Source organism: Mustelus asterias, chromosome 30 (assembly GCF_964213995.1).
Source record: "Mustelus asterias chromosome 30, sMusAst1.hap1.1, whole genome shotgun sequence".
Taxonomy (NCBI): domain Eukaryota; kingdom Metazoa; phylum Chordata; class Chondrichthyes; order Carcharhiniformes; family Triakidae; genus Mustelus; species Mustelus asterias.
The window spans coordinates 1937120-1959774 of record NC_135830.1 but is presented as its reverse complement, the minus strand read 5'-3'; the positions used below and the strand labels follow the sequence as shown (position 1 = coordinate 1959774).

At 46.0% G+C, this 22655-nt stretch overlaps 16 non-coding genes across 16 annotated transcripts; 8 read left to right on the top strand and 8 right to left on the bottom strand.

The window, feature by feature from the left end:
- Positions 1 to 984: 984 nt before the first annotated feature.
- trnas-aga (transfer RNA serine (anticodon AGA)) lies at positions 985 to 1066 on the top strand. Its single transcript has one exon. It is a non-coding gene; the product is annotated as a tRNA-Ser (tRNA).
- A 794-nt stretch (positions 1067 to 1860) lies between these two features.
- On the bottom strand, positions 1861 to 1934 carry trnai-aau (transfer RNA isoleucine (anticodon AAU)). Its single transcript has one exon. It is a non-coding gene; the product is annotated as a tRNA-Ile (tRNA).
- Positions 1935 to 3910: 1976 nt separating this feature from the next.
- Positions 3911 to 3992, top strand: trnas-aga (transfer RNA serine (anticodon AGA)). Its single transcript has one exon. It is a non-coding gene; the product is annotated as a tRNA-Ser (tRNA).
- Positions 3993 to 4786: 794 nt separating this feature from the next.
- trnai-aau (transfer RNA isoleucine (anticodon AAU)) lies at positions 4787 to 4860 on the bottom strand. Its single transcript has one exon. It is a non-coding gene; the product is annotated as a tRNA-Ile (tRNA).
- A 1976-nt stretch (positions 4861 to 6836) lies between these two features.
- trnas-aga (transfer RNA serine (anticodon AGA)) lies at positions 6837 to 6918 on the top strand. The gene has a single exon. It is a non-coding gene; the product is annotated as a tRNA-Ser (tRNA).
- A 786-nt stretch (positions 6919 to 7704) lies between these two features.
- trnai-aau (transfer RNA isoleucine (anticodon AAU)) lies at positions 7705 to 7778 on the bottom strand. The gene has a single exon. It is a non-coding gene; the product is annotated as a tRNA-Ile (tRNA).
- A 1984-nt stretch (positions 7779 to 9762) lies between these two features.
- Positions 9763 to 9844, top strand: trnas-aga (transfer RNA serine (anticodon AGA)). Its single transcript has one exon. It is a non-coding gene; the product is annotated as a tRNA-Ser (tRNA).
- A 779-nt stretch (positions 9845 to 10623) lies between these two features.
- On the bottom strand, positions 10624 to 10697 carry trnai-aau (transfer RNA isoleucine (anticodon AAU)). The gene has a single exon. It is a non-coding gene; the product is annotated as a tRNA-Ile (tRNA).
- Positions 10698 to 12684: 1987 nt separating this feature from the next.
- Positions 12685 to 12766, top strand: trnas-aga (transfer RNA serine (anticodon AGA)). The gene has a single exon. It is a non-coding gene; the product is annotated as a tRNA-Ser (tRNA).
- Positions 12767 to 13557: 791 nt separating this feature from the next.
- Positions 13558 to 13631, bottom strand: trnai-aau (transfer RNA isoleucine (anticodon AAU)). Its single transcript has one exon. It is a non-coding gene; the product is annotated as a tRNA-Ile (tRNA).
- A 1981-nt stretch (positions 13632 to 15612) lies between these two features.
- trnas-aga (transfer RNA serine (anticodon AGA)) lies at positions 15613 to 15694 on the top strand. Its single transcript has one exon. It is a non-coding gene; the product is annotated as a tRNA-Ser (tRNA).
- A 794-nt stretch (positions 15695 to 16488) lies between these two features.
- On the bottom strand, positions 16489 to 16562 carry trnai-aau (transfer RNA isoleucine (anticodon AAU)). Its single transcript has one exon. It is a non-coding gene; the product is annotated as a tRNA-Ile (tRNA).
- Positions 16563 to 18538: 1976 nt separating this feature from the next.
- trnas-aga (transfer RNA serine (anticodon AGA)) lies at positions 18539 to 18620 on the top strand. The gene has a single exon. It is a non-coding gene; the product is annotated as a tRNA-Ser (tRNA).
- A 794-nt stretch (positions 18621 to 19414) lies between these two features.
- trnai-aau (transfer RNA isoleucine (anticodon AAU)) lies at positions 19415 to 19488 on the bottom strand. Its single transcript has one exon. It is a non-coding gene; the product is annotated as a tRNA-Ile (tRNA).
- A 1976-nt stretch (positions 19489 to 21464) lies between these two features.
- On the top strand, positions 21465 to 21546 carry trnas-aga (transfer RNA serine (anticodon AGA)). The gene has a single exon. It is a non-coding gene; the product is annotated as a tRNA-Ser (tRNA).
- Positions 21547 to 22331: 785 nt separating this feature from the next.
- trnai-aau (transfer RNA isoleucine (anticodon AAU)) lies at positions 22332 to 22405 on the bottom strand. The gene has a single exon. It is a non-coding gene; the product is annotated as a tRNA-Ile (tRNA).
- Positions 22406 to 22655: the final 250 nt, after the last annotated feature.

The following is a 22655-nucleotide window of genomic DNA, read 5'->3' as shown; positions in this document are numbered from 1 at the left end:
TTCGTGTGAAGCGATGTGTTGATCGGTTGAATGCAGTGCGTCAAAGTAAGCTGGTATGATTTCTTGCAACAAGGTTGGCTGACGTGAATAATGACAAAACATTGAAGCGAATGAGAGGAATGATCACAGTTGACATCCAGCTGACCGGTCGTCCGTCTGTGTTTCGCTGTAGAGCGGTCAAGGTTTGCTCAAATGTCACCGACCGATTTGTGGCACAGAAGTGTGAAAAGATGGACAATTTGTCAGGATGGGAGGCAGACTTTTTCCCAGTTGAAAAATTGTCAACGGCATCGTGAGTGTACAGAAGTACGCGAAGCGACTCAGGCTGTTCGAAAAAGCCATTGCCACTGAGCATAACGTAAACCGGGCTCCACAGACAGAGGTAACCGCATTTGGACAGTACGAGGATTGAACCCTCAGTCGCAGCGTTATTAGCAACATGCTCCAACCGTATAAACTAACCGGCCCCAGTTCATCTTAAATTTTGGATCAATGATTGCGGGAGTTGCATCTTCAGTGAACAGAAAGATATTCTCGATGGGCTCAATTCAAATTTGTCCACTGGTGATTCAGAAACGGCAAATGTCACCACCATGTGGGAGAGCCGGATTGGATTCCGAATCCGCACATACTCTAATATATCTGCATTAGTTTTGCGCATTCAAGAGCTCGTTTTCCTAAGGCGCCTTGAAGGGAGCTATTTTGGGATGTAAAGTTTATGTTCCATCCAGTTCTGCGTGTGTGGACAGATATAGAATGCTTGCAATTGTTTGTTTCAATCCACCCATGTGCTGTATCCGAATGAAAAGGACGTTAGACGACAGATGAAATTGAGCCGACATGGGGAAAGAAGACAGACGCATGACATCAGCAGTGAAATTAATCGCATTTGTATCCATCACAAGAGGTCTGCATCACTTCAAGGAGGCCGGCTCTAAGAATTATTGAGTGGGTATCAGTATGATTTCTGGCGCGTTGGACCGTGTAGTCGTGGCCGAGTGGTTAAGGCGATGGACTAGAAATCCATTGGGGTTTCCCCGCGCAGGTTCGAATCCTGCTGACTACGCATTTCTCATTTCCGTTTCACTACGACTCGTTGGAAAGGATGGCATCTTCCGTCATTTTTCCATGTGGAATGGTTCCATATCCCACCAATTTGCGTGAAGTTGATGCCGGTCCGCCTGTCCACTCCAGATGTTTTCTCAACAAATTTGCACCTGACAACTTCAGTTATTGACCTGCGCGGAGGGGGAGTATTTTGACTGTTTACTCTGTCGAAATCCCGTATCAGCTGGAATATCAGAGTTGGGACATCTTCCAATTTTCTATGTTCGACGTGGAACCACCCGAACGTCTCCAACACCGCCTCATAACGGACTTATTTTATCATTTTAAACCTCCCAGGCAGTGTCACCTGTCCTCTTCCTAATGGCTTTTCTGAAGAGTGGTGACCAGGCAGCATCAGCCGTCAGGCTCCGTACTGAGGTCAAACTGCAGATGTGACCACCTGAGCATGATCCCAGTGCTTTTATAAACGATTTCGTAGCCAAATGAAGGACATTATGTCAGCACTCCGTTGTGAATTTAATTCGATGACGCTCAATCTTTCTCCGGACGGTCTACTGTTTGCAATGAAAACTCCTTTCCCGTCTCGTAACCTTCCACATTCGCCCTTTCGATTTGTGGCACAGAAGTTTGAAAAGATGGGCAATTTGTCAGAACGGTTGGAAGAAATTTTACCAGTTTAAAAGTTGTCAAGGAGAAAAAAAAGCTGCACTTTGCCGGTGTGGAAGAACGCGAAGCGGATCAGCCTCGGCCGACGAAAAGGCGACAGGTGCTGCCCACACGGGTAATCGCATGTGGCCAGTACGGGGATTGAACCCGCGACCTTGGCGTTATTAGCACCACGCTCTAACCACCTGAGCTAACCGGCCGACGTCGCAAACGAAGCCCACGATGAGCAACTGCGTTTTTCTATTGAGTTGCATCATTCAGTGCAGAAGTTTAAAATTTTCACTGCTGACTGATCGCGCATCTTCAACCTGATGGAATGGCATTTTCGTTTTAAATGACTTTCATGGGATTTGGCTGGGGCAATCACAACGTGCATTTGATGTTCACCCCCCCCTGTTTTATTTGAAATATTTTTTTCGGCTAAAATAGTAAAATATGTTGCGAAATTCAGTCGGAATATTGTCAACATGTTGCCATTTTGCTGACTGGATGCATTTGCCATTTGTGGAATATTTGCTCCATCTGGAAGTCTGGCAGCCAGGGCTGCAAAATGGGGGCGTGTGTTCAAGCGCAGAATTAACCGGAATCCGTTCAATTTGATTTTTGCATCAATGATTCTGTGAGTTGCACCTTCAGTGAACAGAAATATATTTCCAAAGGCTGTCATTCAACACGATTTAACGGTTCGAGTAATTCATCAAGATTTGAAAGGCTGAACAAAACACAGCCCAACTGCCCTTGTGATCCAACTCTTTCTATCAGTAACAGTCACACAGCAGCCCCATGTCACAGGTCCCACTGCACACTGGGGAGAGCGAATTGGTATTTTATCTTTTGCTTACTCTCTCGTGCGACGCTTCATAACGAGGCACACTGTGGGAATTGGAATGACATAAAAATGTGGAGAAAGCATCGTGCTCGTTGCGAGGGATATTATACGTTGCCTCACGGCGGCTCCTCAATGAAGTTTCCATCCATGCTTGCTGAAGGAATTTCCTTCCGATCCCGACTTTTTCGCTGTCATCAGCAACACATTAGACACCCTTCTGCCAAATCGTAAAGACAATGTTGAGCGGTTAATGTGTTGAGCGTGACGACCAACGAACCGCCAGTTTCGAGATTTCCAGCCGAATAGCTGTTCTTCTGAAAAAACTCAGTATTTGCGTAAATTAGGTTTGAAGCGCATTATCAATTCGTGTGAAGCGATGTGTTGATCGGTTGAATGCAGTGCGTCAAAGTAAGCTGGTATGATTTCTTGCAACAAGCTTGGCTGACGTGAATATTGACAAAACATTGAAGCGAATGAGAGGAATGATCACAGTTGACATCCAGCTGACCGGTCGTCCGTATGTGTTTCGCTGTCGAGCGGTCAAGGTTTGCTCAAATGTCACCGACCGATTTGTGGCACAGAAGTGTGAAAAGATGGACAATTTGTCAGGATGGGAGGCAGACTTTTTCCCAGTTGAAAAATTGTCAACGGCATCGTGAGTGTACAGAAGTACGCGAAGCGACTCAGGCTGTTCGAAAAAGCCATTGCCACTGAGCATAACGTAAACCGGGCTCCACAGACAGAGGTAACCGCATTTGGACAGTACGAGGATTGAACCCTCAGTCGCAGCGTTATTAGCAACATGCTCCAACCGTATAAACTAACCGGCCCCAGCTCATCTTAAATTTTGGATCAATGATTGCGGGAGTTGCATCTTCAGTGAACAGAAAGATATTCTCGATGGGCTCAATTCAAATTTGTCCACTGGTGATTCAGAAACGGCAAATGTCACCACCATGTGGGAGAGCCGGATTGGATTCCGAATCCGCACATACTCTAATATATCTGCATTAGTTTTGCGCATTCAAGAGCTCGTTTTCCTAAGGCGCCTTGAAGGGAGCTATTTTGGGATGTAAAGTTTATGTTCCATCCAGTTCTGAGTGTGTGGACAGATATAGAATGCTTGCAATTGTTTGTTTCAATCCACCCATGTGCTGTATCCGAATGAAAAGGACGTTAGACGACAGATGAAATTGAGCCGACATGGGGAAAGAAGACAGACGCATGACATCAGCAGCGAAATTAATCGCATTTGTATCCATCACAAGAGGTCAGCATCACTTCAAGGAGGCCGGCTCTAAGAATTATTGAGTGGGTATCAGTATGATTTCTGGCGCGTTGGACCGTGTAGTCGTGGCCGAGTGGTTAAGGCGATGGACTAGAAATCCCTTGGGGTTTCCCCGCGCAGGTTCGAATCCTGCTGACGACGCATTTCTCATTTCCGTTTCACTACGACTCGTTGGAAAGGATGGCATCTTCCGTCATTTTTCCATGTGGAATGGTTCCATATCCCACCAATTTGCGTGAAGTTGATGCCGGTCCGCCTGTCCACTCCAGATGTTTTCTCAACAAATTTGCACCTGACAACTTCAGTTATTGACCTGCGCGGAGGGGGAGTATTTTGACTGTTTACTCTGTCGAAATCCCGTATCAGCTGGAATATCAGAGTTGGGACATCTTCCAATTTTCTATGTTCGACGTGGAACCACCCGAACGTCTCCAACACCGCCTCATAACGGACTTATTTTATCATTTTAAACCTCCCAGGCAGTGTCACCTGTCCTCTTCCTAATGGCTTTTCTGAAGAGTGGTGACCAGGCAGCATCAGCCGTCAGGCTCCGTACTGAGGTCAAACTGCAGATGTGACCACCTGAGCATGATCCCAGTGCTTTTATAAACGATTTCGTAGCCAAATGAAGGACATTATGTCAGCACTCCGTTGTGAATTTAATTCGATGACGCTCAATCTTTCTCCGGACGGTCTACTGTTTGCAATGAAAACTCCTTTCCCGTCTCGTAACCTTCCACATTCGCCCTTTCGATTTGTGGCACAGAAGTTTGAAAAGATGGGCAATTTGTCAGAACGGTTGGAAGAAATTTTACCAGTTTAAAAGTTGTCAAGGAGAAAAAAAAGCTGCACTTTGCCGGTGTGGAAGAACGCGAAGCGGATCAGCCTCGGCCGACGAAAAGGCGACAGGTGCTGCCCACACGGGTAATCGCATGTGGCCAGTACGGGGATTGAACCCGCGACCTTGGCGTTATTAGCACCACGCTCTAACCACCTGAGCTAACCGGCCGACGTCGCAAACGAAGCCCACGATGAGCAACTGCGTTTTTCTATTGAGTTGCATCATTCAGTGCAGAAGTTTAAAATTTTCACTGCTGACTGATCGCGCATCTTCAACCTGATGGAATGGCATTTTCGTTTTAAATGACTTTCATGGGATTTGGCTGGGGCAATCACAACGTGCATTTGATGTTCACCCCCCCCTGTTTTATTTGAAATATTTTTTTCGGCTAAAATAGTAAAATATGTTGCGAAATTCAGTCGGAATATTGTCAACATGTTGCCATTTTGCTGACTGGATGCATTTGCCATTTGTGGAATATTTGCTCCATCTGGAAGTCTGGCAGCCAGGGCTGCAAAATGGGGGCGTGTGTTCAAGCGCAGAATTAACCGGAATCCGTTCAATTTGATTTTTGCATCAATGATTCTGTGAGTTGCACCTTCAGTGAACAGAAATATATTTCCAAAGGCTGTCATTCAACACGATTTAACGTTTCGAGTAATTCATCAAGATTTGAAAGGCTGAACAAAACACAGCCCAACTGCCCTTGTGATCCAACTCTTTCTATCAGTAACAGTCACACAGCAGCCCCATGTCACAGGTCCCACTGCACACTGGGGAGAGCGAATTGGTATTTTATCTTTTGCTTACTCTCTCGTGCGACGCTTCATAACGAGGCACACTGTGGGAATTGGAATGACATAAAAATGTGGAGAAAGCATCGTGCTCGTTGCGAGGGATATTATACGTTGCCTCACGGCGGCTCCTCAATGAAGTTTCCATCCATGCTTGCTGAAGGAATTTCCTTCCGATCCCGACTTTTTCGCTGTCATCAGCAACACATTAGACACCCTTCTGCCAAATCGTAAAGACAATGTTGAGCGGTTAATGTGTTGAGCGTGACGACCAACGAACCGCCAGTTTCGAGATTTCCAGCCGAATAGCTGTTCTTCTGAAAAAACTCAGTATTTGCGTAAATTAGGTTTGAAGCGCATTATCAATTCGTGTGAAGCGATGTGTTGATCGGTTGAATGCAGTGCGTCAAAGTAAGCTGGTATGATTTCTTGCAACAAGGTTGGCTGACGTGAATATTGACAAAACATTGAAGCGAATGAGAGGAATGATCACAGTTGACATCCAGCTGACCGGTCGTCCGTATGTGTTTCGCTGTCGAGCGGTCAAGGTTTGCTCAAATGTCACCGACCGATTTGTGGCACAGAAGTGTGAAAAGATGGACAATTTGTCAGGATGGGAGGCAGACTTTTTCCCAGTTGAAAAATTGTCAACGGCATCGTGAGTGTACAGAAGTACGCGAAGCGACTCAGGCTGTTCGAAAAAGCCATTGCCACTGAGCATAACGTAAACCGGGCTCCACAGACAGAGGTAACCGCATTTGGACAGTACGAGGATTGAACCCTCAGTCGCAGCGTTATTAGCAACATGCTCCAACCGTATAAACTAACCGGCCCCAGCTCATCTTAAATTTTGGATCAATGATTGCGGGAGTTGCATCTTCAGTGAACAGAAAGATATTCTCGATGGGCTCAATTCAAATTTGTCCACTGGTGATTCAGAAACGGCAAATGTCACCACCATGTGGGAGAGCCGGATTGGATTCCGAATCCGCACATACTCTAATATATCTGCATTAGTTTTGCGCATTCAAGAGCTCGTTTTCCTAAGGCGCCTTGAAGGGAGCTATTTTGGGATGTAAAGTTTATGTTCCATCCAGTTCTGAGTGTGTGGACAGATATAGAATGCTTGCAATTGTTTGTTTCAATCCACCCATGTGCTGTATCCGAATGAAAAGGACGTTAGACGACAGATGAAATTGAGCCGACATGGGGAAAGAAGACAGACGCATGACATCAGCAGCGAAATTAATCGCATTTGTATCCATCACAAGAGGTCAGCATCACTTCAAGGAGGCCGGCTCTAAGAATTATTGAGTGGGTATCAGTATGATTTCTGGCGCATTGGACCGTGTAGTCATGGCCGAGTGGTTAAGGCGATGGACTAGAAATCCATTGGGGTTTCCCCGCGCAGGTTCGAATCCTGCTGACTACGCATTTCTCATTTCCGTTTCACGACGACTCGCTGGAAAGGATGGCATCTTCCGTCATTTTTCCATGTGGAATGGTTCCATGTCCCACCAATTTGCGTGAAGTTGATGCCGGTCCGCCTGTCCACTCCAGATGTTTTCTCAACAAATTTGCACCTGACAACTTCAGTTATTGACCTGCGCGGAGAGGGAGTATTTTGACTGTTTACTCTGTCGAAATCCCGTATCAGCTGGAATATCAGAGTTGGGACATCTTCCAATTTTCTATGTTCGACGTGGAACCACCCGAACGTCTCCAACACCGCCTCATAACGGACTTATTTTATCATTGTAAACCTCCCAGGCAGTGTCACCTGTCCTCTTCCTAATGTCTTTTCTGAAGAGTGGTGACCAGCCAGCATCAGCCGTAAGGCTCCGTACTGAGGTCAAACTGCAGATGTGACCACCTGAGCATGATCCCAGTGCTTTTATAAACGATTTCGGAGCCAAATGAAGGACTTCATGTCAGCACTCGTTGTGAATTTAATTAGATGAACTCAATCTTTCTCCGCCGGTCCACCCTTTGCAATGAAAACACCTTTCCCGTCTCGTAACCTTCCACATTCGCCCTTTCGGTTTGTGGCACAGAAGTTTGAAAAGATGGGCAATTTGTCAGAACGGTTGGAAGAAATTTTCCCATTTTAAAAGTTGGCAAGGAGAAAAAAAAAAAGCTGGACTTTGCCGATGTGGAAAAACGCGAAGCGGATCAGCCTCTGCCGACGAAAAGTTCTGCCCACACCGGTAATCGCATGTGGCCAGTACGGGGATTGAACCCGCGACCTTGGCGTTATTAGCACCACGCTCTAACCACCTGAGCTAACCGGCCGACGTCGCAAACGAAGCCCACGATGAGCAACTGCGTTTTTCTATTGAGTTGCATCATTCAGTGCAGAAGTTTAAAATTTTCACTGCTGACTGATCGCGCATCTTCAACCTGATGGAATAGCATTTTCGTTTTAAATGACTTTCATGGGATTTGGCTGGGGCAATCACAACGTGCATTTGATGTTCACCCCCCCCCCCCCCCCGGTTTTATTTGAAATATTTTTTTCGGCTAAAATAGTAAAATATGTTGCGAAATTCAGTCGGAATATTGTCAAAATGTTGCCATTTTGCTGACTGGATGCATTTGCCATTTGTGGAATATTTGCTCCATCTGGAAGTCTGGCAGCCAGGGCTGCAAAATGGGGGCGTGTGTTCAAGCGCAGAATTAACCGGAATCCGTTCAATTTGATTTTTGCGTCAATGATTCTGTGAGTTGCACCTTCAGTGAACAGAAATATATTTCCAAAGGCTATCATTCAACACGATTTAACGTTTCGAGTAATTCATCAAGATTTGAAAGGCTGAACAAAACACAGCCCAACTGCCCTTGTGATCCAACTCTTTCTATCAGTAACAGTCACACAGCAGCCCCATGTCACAGGTCCCGCTGCACACTGGGGAGAGCGAATTGGGATTTCATCTTTTGCCTACTCTCTCGTGCGACGCTTCATAACGAGGCACACTGTGGGAATTGGAATGACATAAAAATGTGGAGAAAGCATCGTGCTCGTTGCGAGGGATATTATACGTTGCCTCACGGCGGCTCCTCAATGAAGTTTCCATCCATGCTTGCTGAAGGAATTTCCTTCCGATCCCGACTTTTTCGCTGTCATCAGCAACACATTAGACACCCTTCTGCCAAATCGTAAAGACAATGTTGAGCGGTTAATGTGTTGAGCGTGACGACCAACTAACCGCCAGTTTCGAGATTTCCAGCCGAATAGCTGTTCTTCTGAAAAAACTCAGTATTTGCGTAAATTAGGTTTGAAGCGCATTATCAATTCGTGTGAAGCGATGTGTTGATCGGTTGAATGCAGTGCGTCAAAGTAAGCTGGTATGATTTCTTGCAACAAGGTTGGCTGACGTGAATATTGACAAAACATTGAAGCGAATGAGAGGAATGATCACAGTTGACATCCAGCTGACCGGTCGTCCGTATGTGTTTCGCTGTCGAGCGGTCAAGGTTTGCTCAAATGTCACCGACCGATTTGTGGCACAGAAGTGTGAAAAGATGGACAATTTGTCAGGATGGGAGGCAGACTTTTTCCCAGTTGAAAAATTGTCAACGGCATCGTGAGTGTACAGAAGTACGCGAAGCGACTCAGGCTGTTCGAAAAAGCCATTGCCACTGAGCATAACGTAAACCGGGCTCCACAGACAGAGGTAACCGCATTTGGACAGTACGAGGATTGAACCCTCAGTCGCAGCGTTATTAGCAACATGCTCCAACCGTATAAACTAACCGGCCCCAGCTCATCTTAAATTTTGGATCAATGATTGCGGGAGTTGCATCTTCAGTGAACAGAAAGATATTCTCGATGGGCTCAATTCAAATTTGTCCACTGGTGATTCAGAAACGGCAAATGTCACCACCATGTGGGAGAGCCGGATTGGATTCCGAATCCGCACATACTCTAATATATCTGCATTAGTTTTGCGCATTCAAGAGCTCGTTTTCCTAAGGCGCCTTGAAGGGAGCTATTTTGGGATGTAAAGTTTATGTTCCATCCAGTTCTGAGTGTGTGGACAGATATAGAATGCTTGCAATTGTTTGTTTCAATCCACCCATGTGCTGTATCCGAATGAAAAGGACGTTAGACGACAGATGAAATTGAGCCGACATGGGGAAAGAAGACAGACGCATGACATCAGCAGCGAAATTAATCGCATTTGTATCCATCACAAGAGGTCAGCATCACTTCAAGGAGGCCGGCTATAAGAATTATTGAGTGGGTATCAGTATGATTTCTGGCGCATTGGACCGTGTAGTCATGGCCGAGTGGTTAAGGCGATGGACTAGAAATCCATTGGGGTTTCCCCGCGCAGGTTCGAATCCTGCTGACTACTCATTTCCGTTTCACGACGACTCGCTGGAAAGGATGGCATCTTCCGTCATTTTTCCATGTGGAATGGTTCCATGTCCCACCAATTTGCGTGAAGTTGATGCCGGTCCGCCTGTCCACTCCAGATGTTTTCTCAACAAATTTGCACCTGACAACTTCAGTTATTGACCTGCGCGGAGAGGGAGTATTTTGACTGTTTACTCTGTCGAAATCCCGTATCAGCTGGAATATCAGAGTTGGGACATCTTCCAATTTTCTATGTTCGACGTGGAACCACCCGAACGTCTCCAACACCGCCTCATAACGGACTTATTTTATCATTGTAAACCTCCCAGGCAGTGTCACCTGTCCTCTTCCTAATGTCTTTTCTGAAGAGTGGTGACCAGCCAGCATCAGCCGTAAGGCTCCGTACTGAGGTCAAACTGCAGATGTGACCACCTGAGCATGATCCCAGTGCTTTTATAAACGATTTCGGAGCCAAATGAAGGACTTCATGTCAGCACTCGTTGTGAATTTAATTAGATGAACTCAATCTTTCTCCGCCGGTCCACCCTTTGCAATGAAAACACCTTTCCCGTCTCGTAACCTTCCACATTCGCCCTTTCGGTTTGTGGCACAGAAGTTTGAAAAGATGGGCAATTTGTCAGAACGGTTGGAAGAAATTTTCCCATTTTAAAAGTTGGCAAGGAGAAAAAAAAAAAGCTGGACTTTGCCGATGTGGAAAAACGCGAAGCGGATCAGCCTCTGCCGACGAAAAGTTCTGCCCACACCGGTAATCGCATGTGGCCAGTACGGGGATTGAACCCGCAACCTTGGCGTTATTAGCACCACGCTCTAACCACCTGAGCTAACCGGCCGACGTCGCAAACGAAGCCCACGATGAGCACCTGCGTTTTTCTATTGAGTTGCATCATTCAGTGCAGAAGTTTAAAATTTTCACTGCTGACTGATCGCGCATCTTCAACCTGATGGAATGGCATTTTCGTTTTAAATGACTTTCATGGGATTTGGCTGGGGCAATCACAACGTGCATTTGATGTTCACCCCCGCCCCCCCCCCGCCGGTTTTATTTGAAATATTTTTTTCGGCTAAAATAGTAAAATATGTTGCGAAATTCAGTCGGAATATTGTCAAAATGTTGCCATTTTGCTGATTGGATGCATTTGCCATTTGTGGAATATTTGCTCCATCTGGAAGTCTGGCAGCCAGGGCTGCAAAATGGGGGCGTGTGTTCAAGCGCAGAATTAACCGGAATCCGTTCAATTTGATTTTTGCGTCAATGATTCTGTGAGTTGCACCTTCAGTGAACAGAAATATATTTCCAAAGGCTATCATTCAACACGATTTAACGTTTCGAGTAATTCATCAAGATTTGAAAGGCTGAACAAAACACAGCCCAACTGCCCTTGTGATCCAACTCTTTCTATCAGTAACAGTCACACAGCAGCCCCATGTCACAGGTCCCGCTGCACACTGGGGAGAGCGAATTGGGATTTCATCTTTTGCCTACTCTCTCGTGCGACGCTTCATAACGAGGCACACTGTGGGAATTGGAATGACATAAAAATGTGGAGAAAGCATCGTGCTCGTTGCGAGGGATATTCTACGTTGCCTCACGGCGGCTCCTCAATGAAGTTTCCATCCATGCTTGCTGAAGGAATTTCCTTCCGATCCCGACTTTTTCGCTGTCATCAGCAACACATTAGACACCCTTCTGCCAAATCGTAAAGACAATGTTGAGCGGTTAATGTGTTGAGCGTGACGACCAACTAACCGCCAGTTTCGAGATTTCCAGCCGAATAGCTGTTCTTCTGAAAAAACTCAGTATTTGCGTAAATTAGGTTTGAAGCGCATTATCAATTCGTGTGAAGCGATGTGTTGATCGGTTGAATGCAGTGCGTCAAAGTAAGCTGGTATGATTTCTTGCAACAAGGTTGGCTGACGTGAATATTGACAAAACATTGAAGCGAATGAGAGGAATGATCACAGTTGACATCCAGCTGACCGGTCGTCCGTATGTGTTTCGCTGTCGAGCGGTCAAGGTTTGCTCAAATGTCACCGACCGATTTGTGGCACAGAAGTGTGAAAAGATGGACAATTTGTCAGGATGGGAGGCAGACTTTTTCCCAGTTGAAAAATTGTCAACGGCATCGTGAGTGTACAGAAGTACGCGAAGCGACTCAGGCTGTTCGAAAAAGCCATTGCCACTGAGCATAACGTAAACCGGGCTCCACAGACAGAGGTAACCGCATTTGGACAGTACGAGGATTGAACCCTCAGTCGCAGCGTTATTAGCAACATGCTCCAACCGTATAAACTAACCGGCCCCAGCTCATCTTAAATTTTGGATCAATGATTGCGGGAGTTGCATCTTCAGTGAACAGAAAGATATTCTCGATGGGCTCAATTCAAATTTGTCCACTGGTGATTCAGAAACGGCAAATGTCACCACCATGTGGGAGAGCCGGATTGGATTCCGAATCCGCACATACTCTAATATATCTGCATTAGTTTTGCGCATTCAAGAGCTCGTTTTCCTAAGGCGCCTTGAAGGGAGCTATTTTGGGATGTAAAGTTTATGTTCCATCCAGTTCTGAGTGTGTGGACAGATATAGAATGCTTGCAATTGTTTGTTTCAATCCACCCATGTGCTGTATCCGAATGAAAAGGACGTTAGACGACAGATGAAATTGAGCCGACATGGGGAAAGAAGACAGACGCATGACATCAGCAGCGAAATTAATCGCATTTGTATCCATCACAAGAGGTCAGCATCACTTCAAGGAGGCCGGCTATAAGAATTATTGAGTGGGTATCAGTATGATTTCTGGCGCATTGGACCGTGTAGTCATGGCCGAGTGGTTAAGGCGATGGACTAGAAATCCATTGGGGTTTCCCCGCGCAGGCTCGAATCCTGCTGACTACGCATTTCTCATTTCCGTTTCACTACGACTCGCTGGAAAGGATGGCATCTTCCGTCATTTTTCCATGTGGAATGGTTCCATATCCCACCAATTTGCGTGAAGTTGATGCCGGTCCGCCTGTCCACTCCAGATGTTTTCTCAACAAATTTGCACCTGACAACTTCAGTTATTGACCTGCGCGGAGAGGGAGTATTTTGACTGTTTACTCTGTCGAAATCCCGTATCAGCTGGAATATCAGAGTTGGGACATCTTCCAATTTTCTATGTTCGACGTGGAACCACCCGAACGTCTCCAACACCGCCTCATAACGGACTTATTTTATCATTGTAAACCTCCCAGGCAGTGTCACCTGTCCTCTTCCTAATGTCTTTTCTGAAGAGTGGTGACCAGCCAGCATCAGCCGTAAGGCTCCGTACTGAGGTCAAACTGCAGATGTGACCACCTGAGCATGATCCCAGTGCTTTTATAAACGATTTCGGAGCCAAATGAAGGACTTTATGTCAGCACTCGTTGTGAATTTAATTAGATGAACTCAATCTTTCTCGGCCGGTCCACCCTTTGCAATGAAAACACCTTTCCCGTCTCGTAACCTTCCACATTCGCCCTTTCGGTTTGTGGCACAGAAGTTTGAAAAGATGGGCAATTTGTCAGAACGGTTGGAAGTAATTTTTCCAGTTTAAAAGTTGTCAAGGTGAAAAAAAAGCTGCACTTTGCCGGTGTGGAAGAACACAAAGCGGATCAGGCTCTGCCGACGAAAAGACGACAGGTCCTGCCCACACGGGTAATCGCATGTGGCCAGTACGGGGATTGAACGCGCGACTTTGGCGTTATTAGCACCACGCTCTAACCACCTGAGCTAACCGGCCGACGTCGCAAACGAAGCCCACGATGAGCACCTGCGTTTTTCTATTGAGTTGCATCATTCAGTGCAGAAGTTTAAAATTTTCACTGCTGACTGATCGCGCATCTTCAACCTGATGGAATGGCATTTTCGTTTTAAATGACTTTCATGGGATTTGGCTGGGGCAATCACAACGTGCATTTGATGTTCACCCCCCCCCCCCCTATTTTATTTGAAATATTTTTTTCGGCTAAAATAGTAAAATATGTTGCGAAATTCAGTCGGAATATTGTCAACATGTTGCCATTTTGCTGACTGGATTCATTTGCCATTTGTGGAATATTTGCTCCATCTGGAAGTCTGGCAGCCAGGGCTGCAAAATGGGGGCGTGTGTTCAAGCGCAGAATTAACCGGAATCCGTTCAATTTGATTTTTGCATCAATGATTCTGTGAGTTGCACCTCCAGTGAACAGAAATATATTTCCAAAGGCTGTCATTCAACACGATTTAACGTTTCGAGTAATTCATCAAGATTTGAAAGGCTGAACAAAACACAGCCCAACTGCCCTTGTGATCCAACTCTTTCTATCAGTAACAGTCACACAGCAGCCCCATGTCACAGGTCCCGCTGCACACTGGGGAGAGCGAATTGGGATTTCATCTTTTGCTTACTCTCTCGTGCGACGCTTCATAACGAGGCACACTGTGGGAATTGGAATGACATAAAAATGTGGAGAAAGCATCGTGCTCGTTGCGAGGGATATTATACGTTGCCTCACGGCGGCTCCTCAATGAAGTTTCCATCCATGCTTGCTGAAGGAATTTCCTTCCGATCCCGACTTTTTCGCTGTCATCAGCAACACATTAGACACCCTTCTGCCAAATCGTAAAGACAATGTTGAGCGGTTAATGTGTTGAGCGTGACGACCAACGAACCGCCAGTTTCGAGGTTTCCAGCCGAATAGCTGTTCTTCTGAAAAAACTCAGTATTTGCGTAAATTAGGTTTGAAGCGCATTATCAATTCGTGTGAAGCGATGTGTTGATCGGTTGAATGCAGTGCGTCAAAGTAAGCTGGTATGATTTCTTGCAACAAGGTTGGCTGACGTGAATATTGACAAAACATTGAAGCGAATGAGAGGAATGATCACAGTTGACATCCAGCTGACCGGTCGTCCGTATGTGTTTCGCTGTCGAGCGGTCAAGGTTTGCTCAAATGTCACCGAACGATTTGTGGCACAGAAGTGTGAAAAGATGGACAATTTGTCAGGATGGGAGGCAGACTTTTTCCCAGTTGAAAAATTGTCAACGGCATCGTGAGTGTACAGAAGTACGCGAAGCGACTCAGGCTGTTCGAAAAAGCCATTGCCACTGAGCATAACGTAAACCGGGCTCCACAGACAGAGGTAACCGCATTTGGACAGTACGAGGATTGAACCCTCAGTCGCAGCGTTATTAGCAACATGCTCCAACCGTATAAACTAACCGGCCCCAGTTCATCTTAAATTTTGGATCAATGATTGCGGGAGTTGCATCTTCAGTGAACAGAAAGATATTCTCGATGGGCTCAATTCAAATTTGTCCACTGGTGATTCAGAAACGGCAAATGTCACCACCATGTGGGAGAGCCGGATTGGATTCCGAATCCGCACATACTCTAATATATCTGCATTAGTTTTGCGCATTCAAGAGCTCGTTTTCCTAAGGCGCCTTGAAGGGAGCTATTTTGGGATGTAAAGTTTATGTTCCATCCAGTTCTGCGTGTGTGGACAGATATAGAATGCTTGCAATTGTTTGTTTCAATCCACCCATGTGCTGTATCCGAATGAAAAGGACGTTAGACGACAGATGAAATTGAGCCGACATGGGGAAAGAAGACAGACGCATGACATCAGCAGTGAAATTAATCGCATTTGTATCCATCACAAGAGGTCAGCATCACTTCAAGGAGGCCGGCTCTAAGAATTATTGAGTGGGTATCAGTATGATTTCTGGCGCGTTGGACCGTGTAGTCGTGGCCGAGTGGTTAAGGCGATGGACTAGAAATCCATTGGGGTTTCCCCGCGCAGGTTCGAATCCTGCTGACGACGCATTTCTCATTTCCGTTTCACTACGACTCGTTGGAAAGGATGGCATCTTCCGTCATTTTTCCATGTGGAATGGTTCCATATCCCACCAATTTGCCTGAAGTTGATGCCGGTCCGCCTGTCCACTCCAGATGTTTTCTCAACAAATTTGCACCTGACAACTTCAGTTATTGACCTGCGCGGAGGGGGAGTATTTTGACTGTTTACTCTGTCGAAATCCCGTATCAGCTGGAATATCAGAGTTGGGACATCTTCCAATTTTCTATGTTCGACGTGGAACCACCCGAACGTCTCCAACACCGCCTCATAACGGACTTATTTTATCATTTTAAACCTCCCAGGCAGTGTCACCTGTCCTCTTCCTAATGTCTTTTCTGAAGAGTGGTGACCAGGCAGCATCAGCCGTCAGGCTCCGTACTGAGGTCAAACTGCAGATGTGACCACCTGAGCATGATCCCAGTGCTTTTATAAACGATTTCGTAGCCAAATGAAGGACATTATGTCAGCACTCCGTTGTGAATTTAATTCGATGACGCTCAATCTTTCTCCGGACGGTCTACTGTTTGCAATGAAAACTCCTTTCCCGTCTCGTAACCTTCCACATTCGCCCTTTCGATTTGTGGCACAGAAGTTTGAAAAGATGGGCAATTTGTCAGAACGGTTGGAAGAAATTTTACCAGTTTAAAAGTTGTCAAGGAGAAAAAAAAGCTGCACTTTGCCGGTGTGGAAGAACGCGAAGCGGATCAGCCTCGGCCGACGAAAAGGCGACAGGTGCTGCCCACACGGGTAATCGCATGTGGCCAGTACGGGGATTGAACCCGCGACCTTGGCGTTATTAGCACCACGCTCTAACCACCTGAGCTAACCGGCCGACGTCGCAAACGAAGCCCACGATGAGCAACTGCGTTTTTCTATTGAGTTGCATCATTCAGTGCAGAAGTTTAAAATTTTCACTGCTGACTGATCGCGCATCTTCAACCTGATGGAATGGCATTTTCGTTTTAAATGACTTTCATGGGATTTGGCTGGGGCAATCACAACGTGCATTTGATGTTCACCCCCCCCTGTTTTATTTGAAATATTTTTTTCGGCTAAAATAGTAAAATATGTTGCGAAATTCAGTCGGAATATTGTCAACATGTTGCCATTTTGCTGACTGGATGCATTTGCCATTTGTGGAATATTTGCTCCATCTGGAAGTCTGGCAGCCAGGGCTGCAAAATGGGGGCGTGTGTTCAAGCGCAGAATTAACCGGAATCCGTTCAATTTGATTTTTGCATCAATGATTCTGTGAGTTGCACCTTCAGTGAACAGAAATATATTTCCAAAGGCTGTCATTCAACACGATTTAACGTTTCGAGTAATTCATCAAGATTTGAAAGGCTGAACAAAACACAGCCCAACTGCCCTTGTGATCCAACTCTTTCTATCAGTAACAGTCACACAGCAGCCCCATGTCACAGGTCCCACTGCACACTGGGGAGAGCGAATTGGTATTTTATCTTTTGCTTACTCTCTCGTGCGACGCTTCATAACGAGGCACACTGTGGGAATTGGAATGACATAAAAATGTGGAGAAAGCATCGTGCTCGTTGCGAGGGATATTATACGTTGCCTCACGGCGGCTCCTCAATGAAGTTTCCATCCATGCTTGCTGAAGGAATTTCCTTCCGATCCCGACTTTTTCGCTGTCATCAGCAACACATTAGACACCCTTCTGCCAAATCGTAAAGACAATGTTGAGCGGTTAATGTGTTGAGCGTGACGACCAACGAACCGCCAGTTTCGAGATTTCCAGCCGAATAGCTGTTCTTCTGAAAAAACTCAGTATTTGCGTAAATTAGGTTTGAAGCGCATTATCAATTCGTGTGAAGCGATGTGTTGATCGGTTGAATGCAGTGCGTCAAAGTAAGCTGGTATGATTTCTTGCAACAAGCTTGGCTGACGTGAATATTGACAAAACATTGAAGCGAATGAGAGGAATGATCACAGTTGACATCCAGCTGACCGGTCGTCCGTATGTGTTTCGCTGTCGAGCGGTCAAGGTTTGCTCAAATGTCACCGACCGATTTGTGGCACAGAAGTGTGAAAAGATGGACAATTTGTCAGGATGGGAGGCAGACTTTTTCCCAGTTGAAAAATTGTCAACGGCATCGTGAGTGTACAGAAGTACGCGAAGCGACTCAGGCTGTTCGAAAAAGCCATTGCCACTGAGCATAACGTAAACCGGGCTCCACAGACAGAGGTAACCGCATTTGGACAGTACGAGGATTGAACCCTCAGTCGCAGCGTTATTAGCAACATGCTCCAACCGTATAAACTAACCGGCCCCAGCTCATCTTAAATTTTGGATCAATGATTGCGGGAGTTGCATCTTCAGTGAACAGAAAGATATTCTCGATGGGCTCAATTCAAATTTGTCCACTGGTGATTCAGAAACGGCAAATGTCACCACCATGTGGGAGAGCCGGATTGGATTCCGAATCCGCACATACTCTAATATATCTGCATTAGTTTTGCGCATTCAAGAGCTCGTTTTCCTAAGGCGCCTTGAAGGGAGCTATTTTGGGATGTAAAGTTTATGTTCCATCCAGTTCTGAGTGTGTGGACAGATATAGAATGCTTGCAATTGTTTGTTTCAATCCACCCATGTGCTGTATCCGAATGAAAAGGACGTTAGACGACAGATGAAATTGAGCCGACATGGGGAAAGAAGACAGACGCATGACATCAGCAGCGAAATTAATCGCATTTGTATCCATCACAAGAGGTCAGCATCACTTCAAGGAGGCCGGCTCTAAGAATTATTGAGTGGGTATCAGTATGATTTCTGGCGCGTTGGACCGTGTAGTCGTGGCCGAGTGGTTAAGGCGATGGACTAGAAATCCCTTGGGGTTTCCCCGCGCAGGTTCGAATCCTGCTGACGACGCATTTCTCATTTCCGTTTCACTACGACTCGTTGGAAAGGATGGCATCTTCCGTCATTTTTCCATGTGGAATGGTTCCATATCCCACCAATTTGCGTGAAGTTGATGCCGGTCCGCCTGTCCACTCCAGATGTTTTCTCAACAAATTTGCACCTGACAACTTCAGTTATTGACCTGCGCGGAGGGGGAGTATTTTGACTGTTTACTCTGTCGAAATCCCGTATCAGCTGGAATATCAGAGTTGGGACATCTTCCAATTTTCTATGTTCGACGTGGAACCACCCGAACGTCTCCAACACCGCCTCATAACGGACTTATTTTATCATTTTAAACCTCCCAGGCAGTGTCACCTGTCCTCTTCCTAATGGCTTTTCTGAAGAGTGGTGACCAGGCAGCATCAGCCGTCAGGCTCCGTACTGAGGTCAAACTGCAGATGTGACCACCTGAGCATGATCCCAGTGCTTTTATAAACGATTTCGTAGCCAAATGAAGGACATTATGTCAGCACTCCGTTGTGAATTTAATTCGATGACGCTCAATCTTTCTCCGGACGGTCTACTGTTTGCAATGAAAACTCCTTTCCCGTCTCGTAACCTTCCACATTCGCCCTTTCGATTTGTGGCACAGAAGTTTGAAAAGATGGGCAATTTGTCAGAACGGTTGGAAGAAATTTTACCAGTTTAAAAGTTGTCAAGGAGAAAAAAAAGCTGCACTTTGCCGGTGTGGAAGAACGCGAAGCGGATCAGCCTCGGCCGACGAAAAGGCGACAGGTGCTGCCCACACGGGTAATCGCATGTGGCCAGTACGGGGATTGAACCCGCGACCTTGGCGTTATTAGCACCACGCTCTAACCACCTGAGCTAACCGGCCGACGTCGCAAACGAAGCCCACGATGAGCAACTGCGTTTTTCTATTGAGTTGCATCATTCAGTGCAGAAGTTTAAAATTTTCACTGCTGACTGATCGCGCATCTTCAACCTGATGGAATGGCATTTTCGTTTTAAATGACTTTCATGGGATTTGGCTGGGGCAATCACAACGTGCATTTGATGTTCACCCCCCCCTGTTTTATTTGAAATATTTTTTTCGGCTAAAATAGTAAAATATGTTGCGAAATTCAGTCGGAATATTGTCAACATGTTGCCATTTTGCTGACTGGATGCATTTGCCATTTGTGGAATATTTGCTCCATCTGGAAGTCTGGCAGCCAGGGCTGCAAAATGGGGGCGTGTGTTCAAGCGCAGAATTAACCGGAATCCGTTCAATTTGATTTTTGCATCAATGATTCTGTGAGTTGCACCTTCAGTGAACAGAAATATATTTCCAAAGGCTGTCATTCAACACGATTTAACGTTTCGAGTAATTCATCAAGATTTGAAAGGCTGAACAAAACACAGCCCAACTGCCCTTGTGATCCAACTCTTTCTATCAGTAACAGTCACACAGCAGCCCCATGTCACAGGTCCCACTGCACACTGGGGAGAGCGAATTGGTATTTTATCTTTTGCTTACTCTCTCGTGCGACGCTTCATAACGAGGCACACTGTGGGAATTGGAATGACATAAAAATGTGGAGAAAGCATCGTGCTCGTTGCGAGGGATATTATACGTTGCCTCACGGCGGCTCCTCAATGAAGTTTCCATCCATGCTTGCTGAAGGAATTTCCTTCCGATCCCGACTTTTTCGCTGTCATCAGCAACACATTAGACACCCTTCTGCCAAATCGTAAAGACAATGTTGAGCGGTTAATGTGTTGAGCGTGACGACCAACGAACCGCCAGTTTCGAGATTTCCAGCCGAATAGCTGTTCTTCTGAAAAAACTCAGTATTTGCGTAAATTAGGTTTGAAGCGCATTATCAATTCGTGTGAAGCGATGTGTTGATCGGTTGAATGCAGTGCGTCAAAGTAAGCTGGTATGATTTCTTGCAACAAGGTTGGCTGACGTGAATATTGACAAAACATTGAAGCGAATGAGAGGAATGATCACAGTTGACATCCAGCTGACCGGTCGTCCGTATGTGTTTCGCTGTCGAGCGGTCAAGGTTTGCTCAAATGTCACCGACCGATTTGTGGCACAGAAGTGTGAAAAGATGGACAATTTGTCAGGATGGGAGGCAGACTTTTTCCCAGTTGAAAAATTGTCAACGGCATCGTGAGTGTACAGAAGTACGCGAAGCGACTCAGGCTGTTCGAAAAAGCCATTGCCACTGAGCATAACGTAAACCGGGCTCCACAGACAGAGGTAACCGCATTTGGACAGTACGAGGATTGAACCCTCAGTCGCAGCGTTATTAGCAACATGCTCCAACCGTATAAACTAACCGGCCCCAGCTCATCTTAAATTTTGGATCAATGATTGCGGGAGTTGCATCTTCAGTGAACAGAAAGATATTCTCGATGGGCTCAATTCAAATTTGTCCACTGGTGATTCAGAAACGGCAAATGTCACCACCATGTGGGAGAGCCGGATTGGATTCCGAATCCGCACATACTCTAATATATCTGCATTAGTTTTGCGCATTCAAGAGCTCGTTTTCCTAAGGCGCCTTGAAGGGAGCTATTTTGGGATGTAAAGTTTATGTTCCATCCAGTTCTGAGTGTGTGGACAGATATAGAATGCTTGCAATTGTTTGTTTCAATCCACCCATGTGCTGTATCCGAATGAAAAGGACGTTAGACGACAGATGAAATTGAGCCGACATGGGGAAAGAAGACAGACGCATGACATCAGCAGCGAAATTAATCGCATTTGTATCCATCACAAGAGGTCAGCATCACTTGAAGGAGGCCGGCTCTAAGAATTATTGAGTGGGTATCAGTATGATTTCTGGCGCATTGGACCGTGTAGTCATGGCCGAGTGGTTAAGGCGATGGACTAGAAATCCATTGGGGTTTCCCCGCGCAGGTTCGAATCCTGCTGACTACGCATTTCTCATTTCCGTTTCACTCCGACTCGCTGGAAAGGATGGCATCTTCCGTCATTTTTCCATGTGGAATGGTTCCATGTCCCACCAATTTGCGTGAAGTTGATGCCGGTCCGCCTGTCCACTCCAGATGTTTTCTCAACAAATTTGCACCTGACAACTTCAGTTATTGACCTGCGCGGAGAGGGAGTATTTTGACTGTTTACTCTGTCGAAATCCCGTATCAGCTGGAATATCAGAGTTGGGACATCTTCCAATTTTCTATGTTCGACGTGGAACCACCCGAACGTCTCCAACACCGCCTCATAACGGACTTATTTTATCATTGTAAACCTCCCAGGCAGTGTCACCTGTCCTCTTCCTAATGTCTTTTCTGAAGAGTGGTGACCAGCCAGCATCAGCCGTAAGGCTCCGTACTGAGGTCAAACTGCAGATGTGACCACCTGAGCATGATCCCAGTGCTTTTATAAACGATTTCGGAGCCAAATGAAGGACTTTATGTCAGCACTCGTTGTGAATTTAATTAGATGAACTCAATCTTTCTCCGCCGGTCCACCCTTTGCAATGAAAACACCTTTCCCGTCTCGTAACCTTCCACATTCGCCCTTTCGGTTTGTGGCACAGAAGTTTGAAAAGATGGGCAATTTGTCAGAACGGTTGGAAGAAATTTTCCCATTTTAAAAGTTGGCAAGGAGAAAAAAAAAAGCTGGACTTTGCCGATGTGGAAGAACGCGAAGCGGATCAGCCTCTGCCGACGAATAGTTCTGCCCGCACCGGTAATCGCATGTGGCCAGTACGGGGATTGAACCCGCGACCTTGGCGTTATTAGCACCACGCTCTAACCACCTGAGCTAACCGGCCGACGTCGCAAACGAAGCCCACGATGAGCACCTGCGTTTTTCTATTGAGTTGCATCATTCAGTGCAGAAGTTTAAAATTTTCACTGCTGACTGATCGCGCATCTTCAACCTGATGGAATGGCATTTTCGTTTTAAATGACTTTCATGGGATTTGGCTGGGGCAATCACAACGTGCATTTGATGTTCACCCCCCCCCCCCCCCTGTTTTATTTGAAATATTTTTTTCGGCTAAAATAGTAAAATATGTTGCG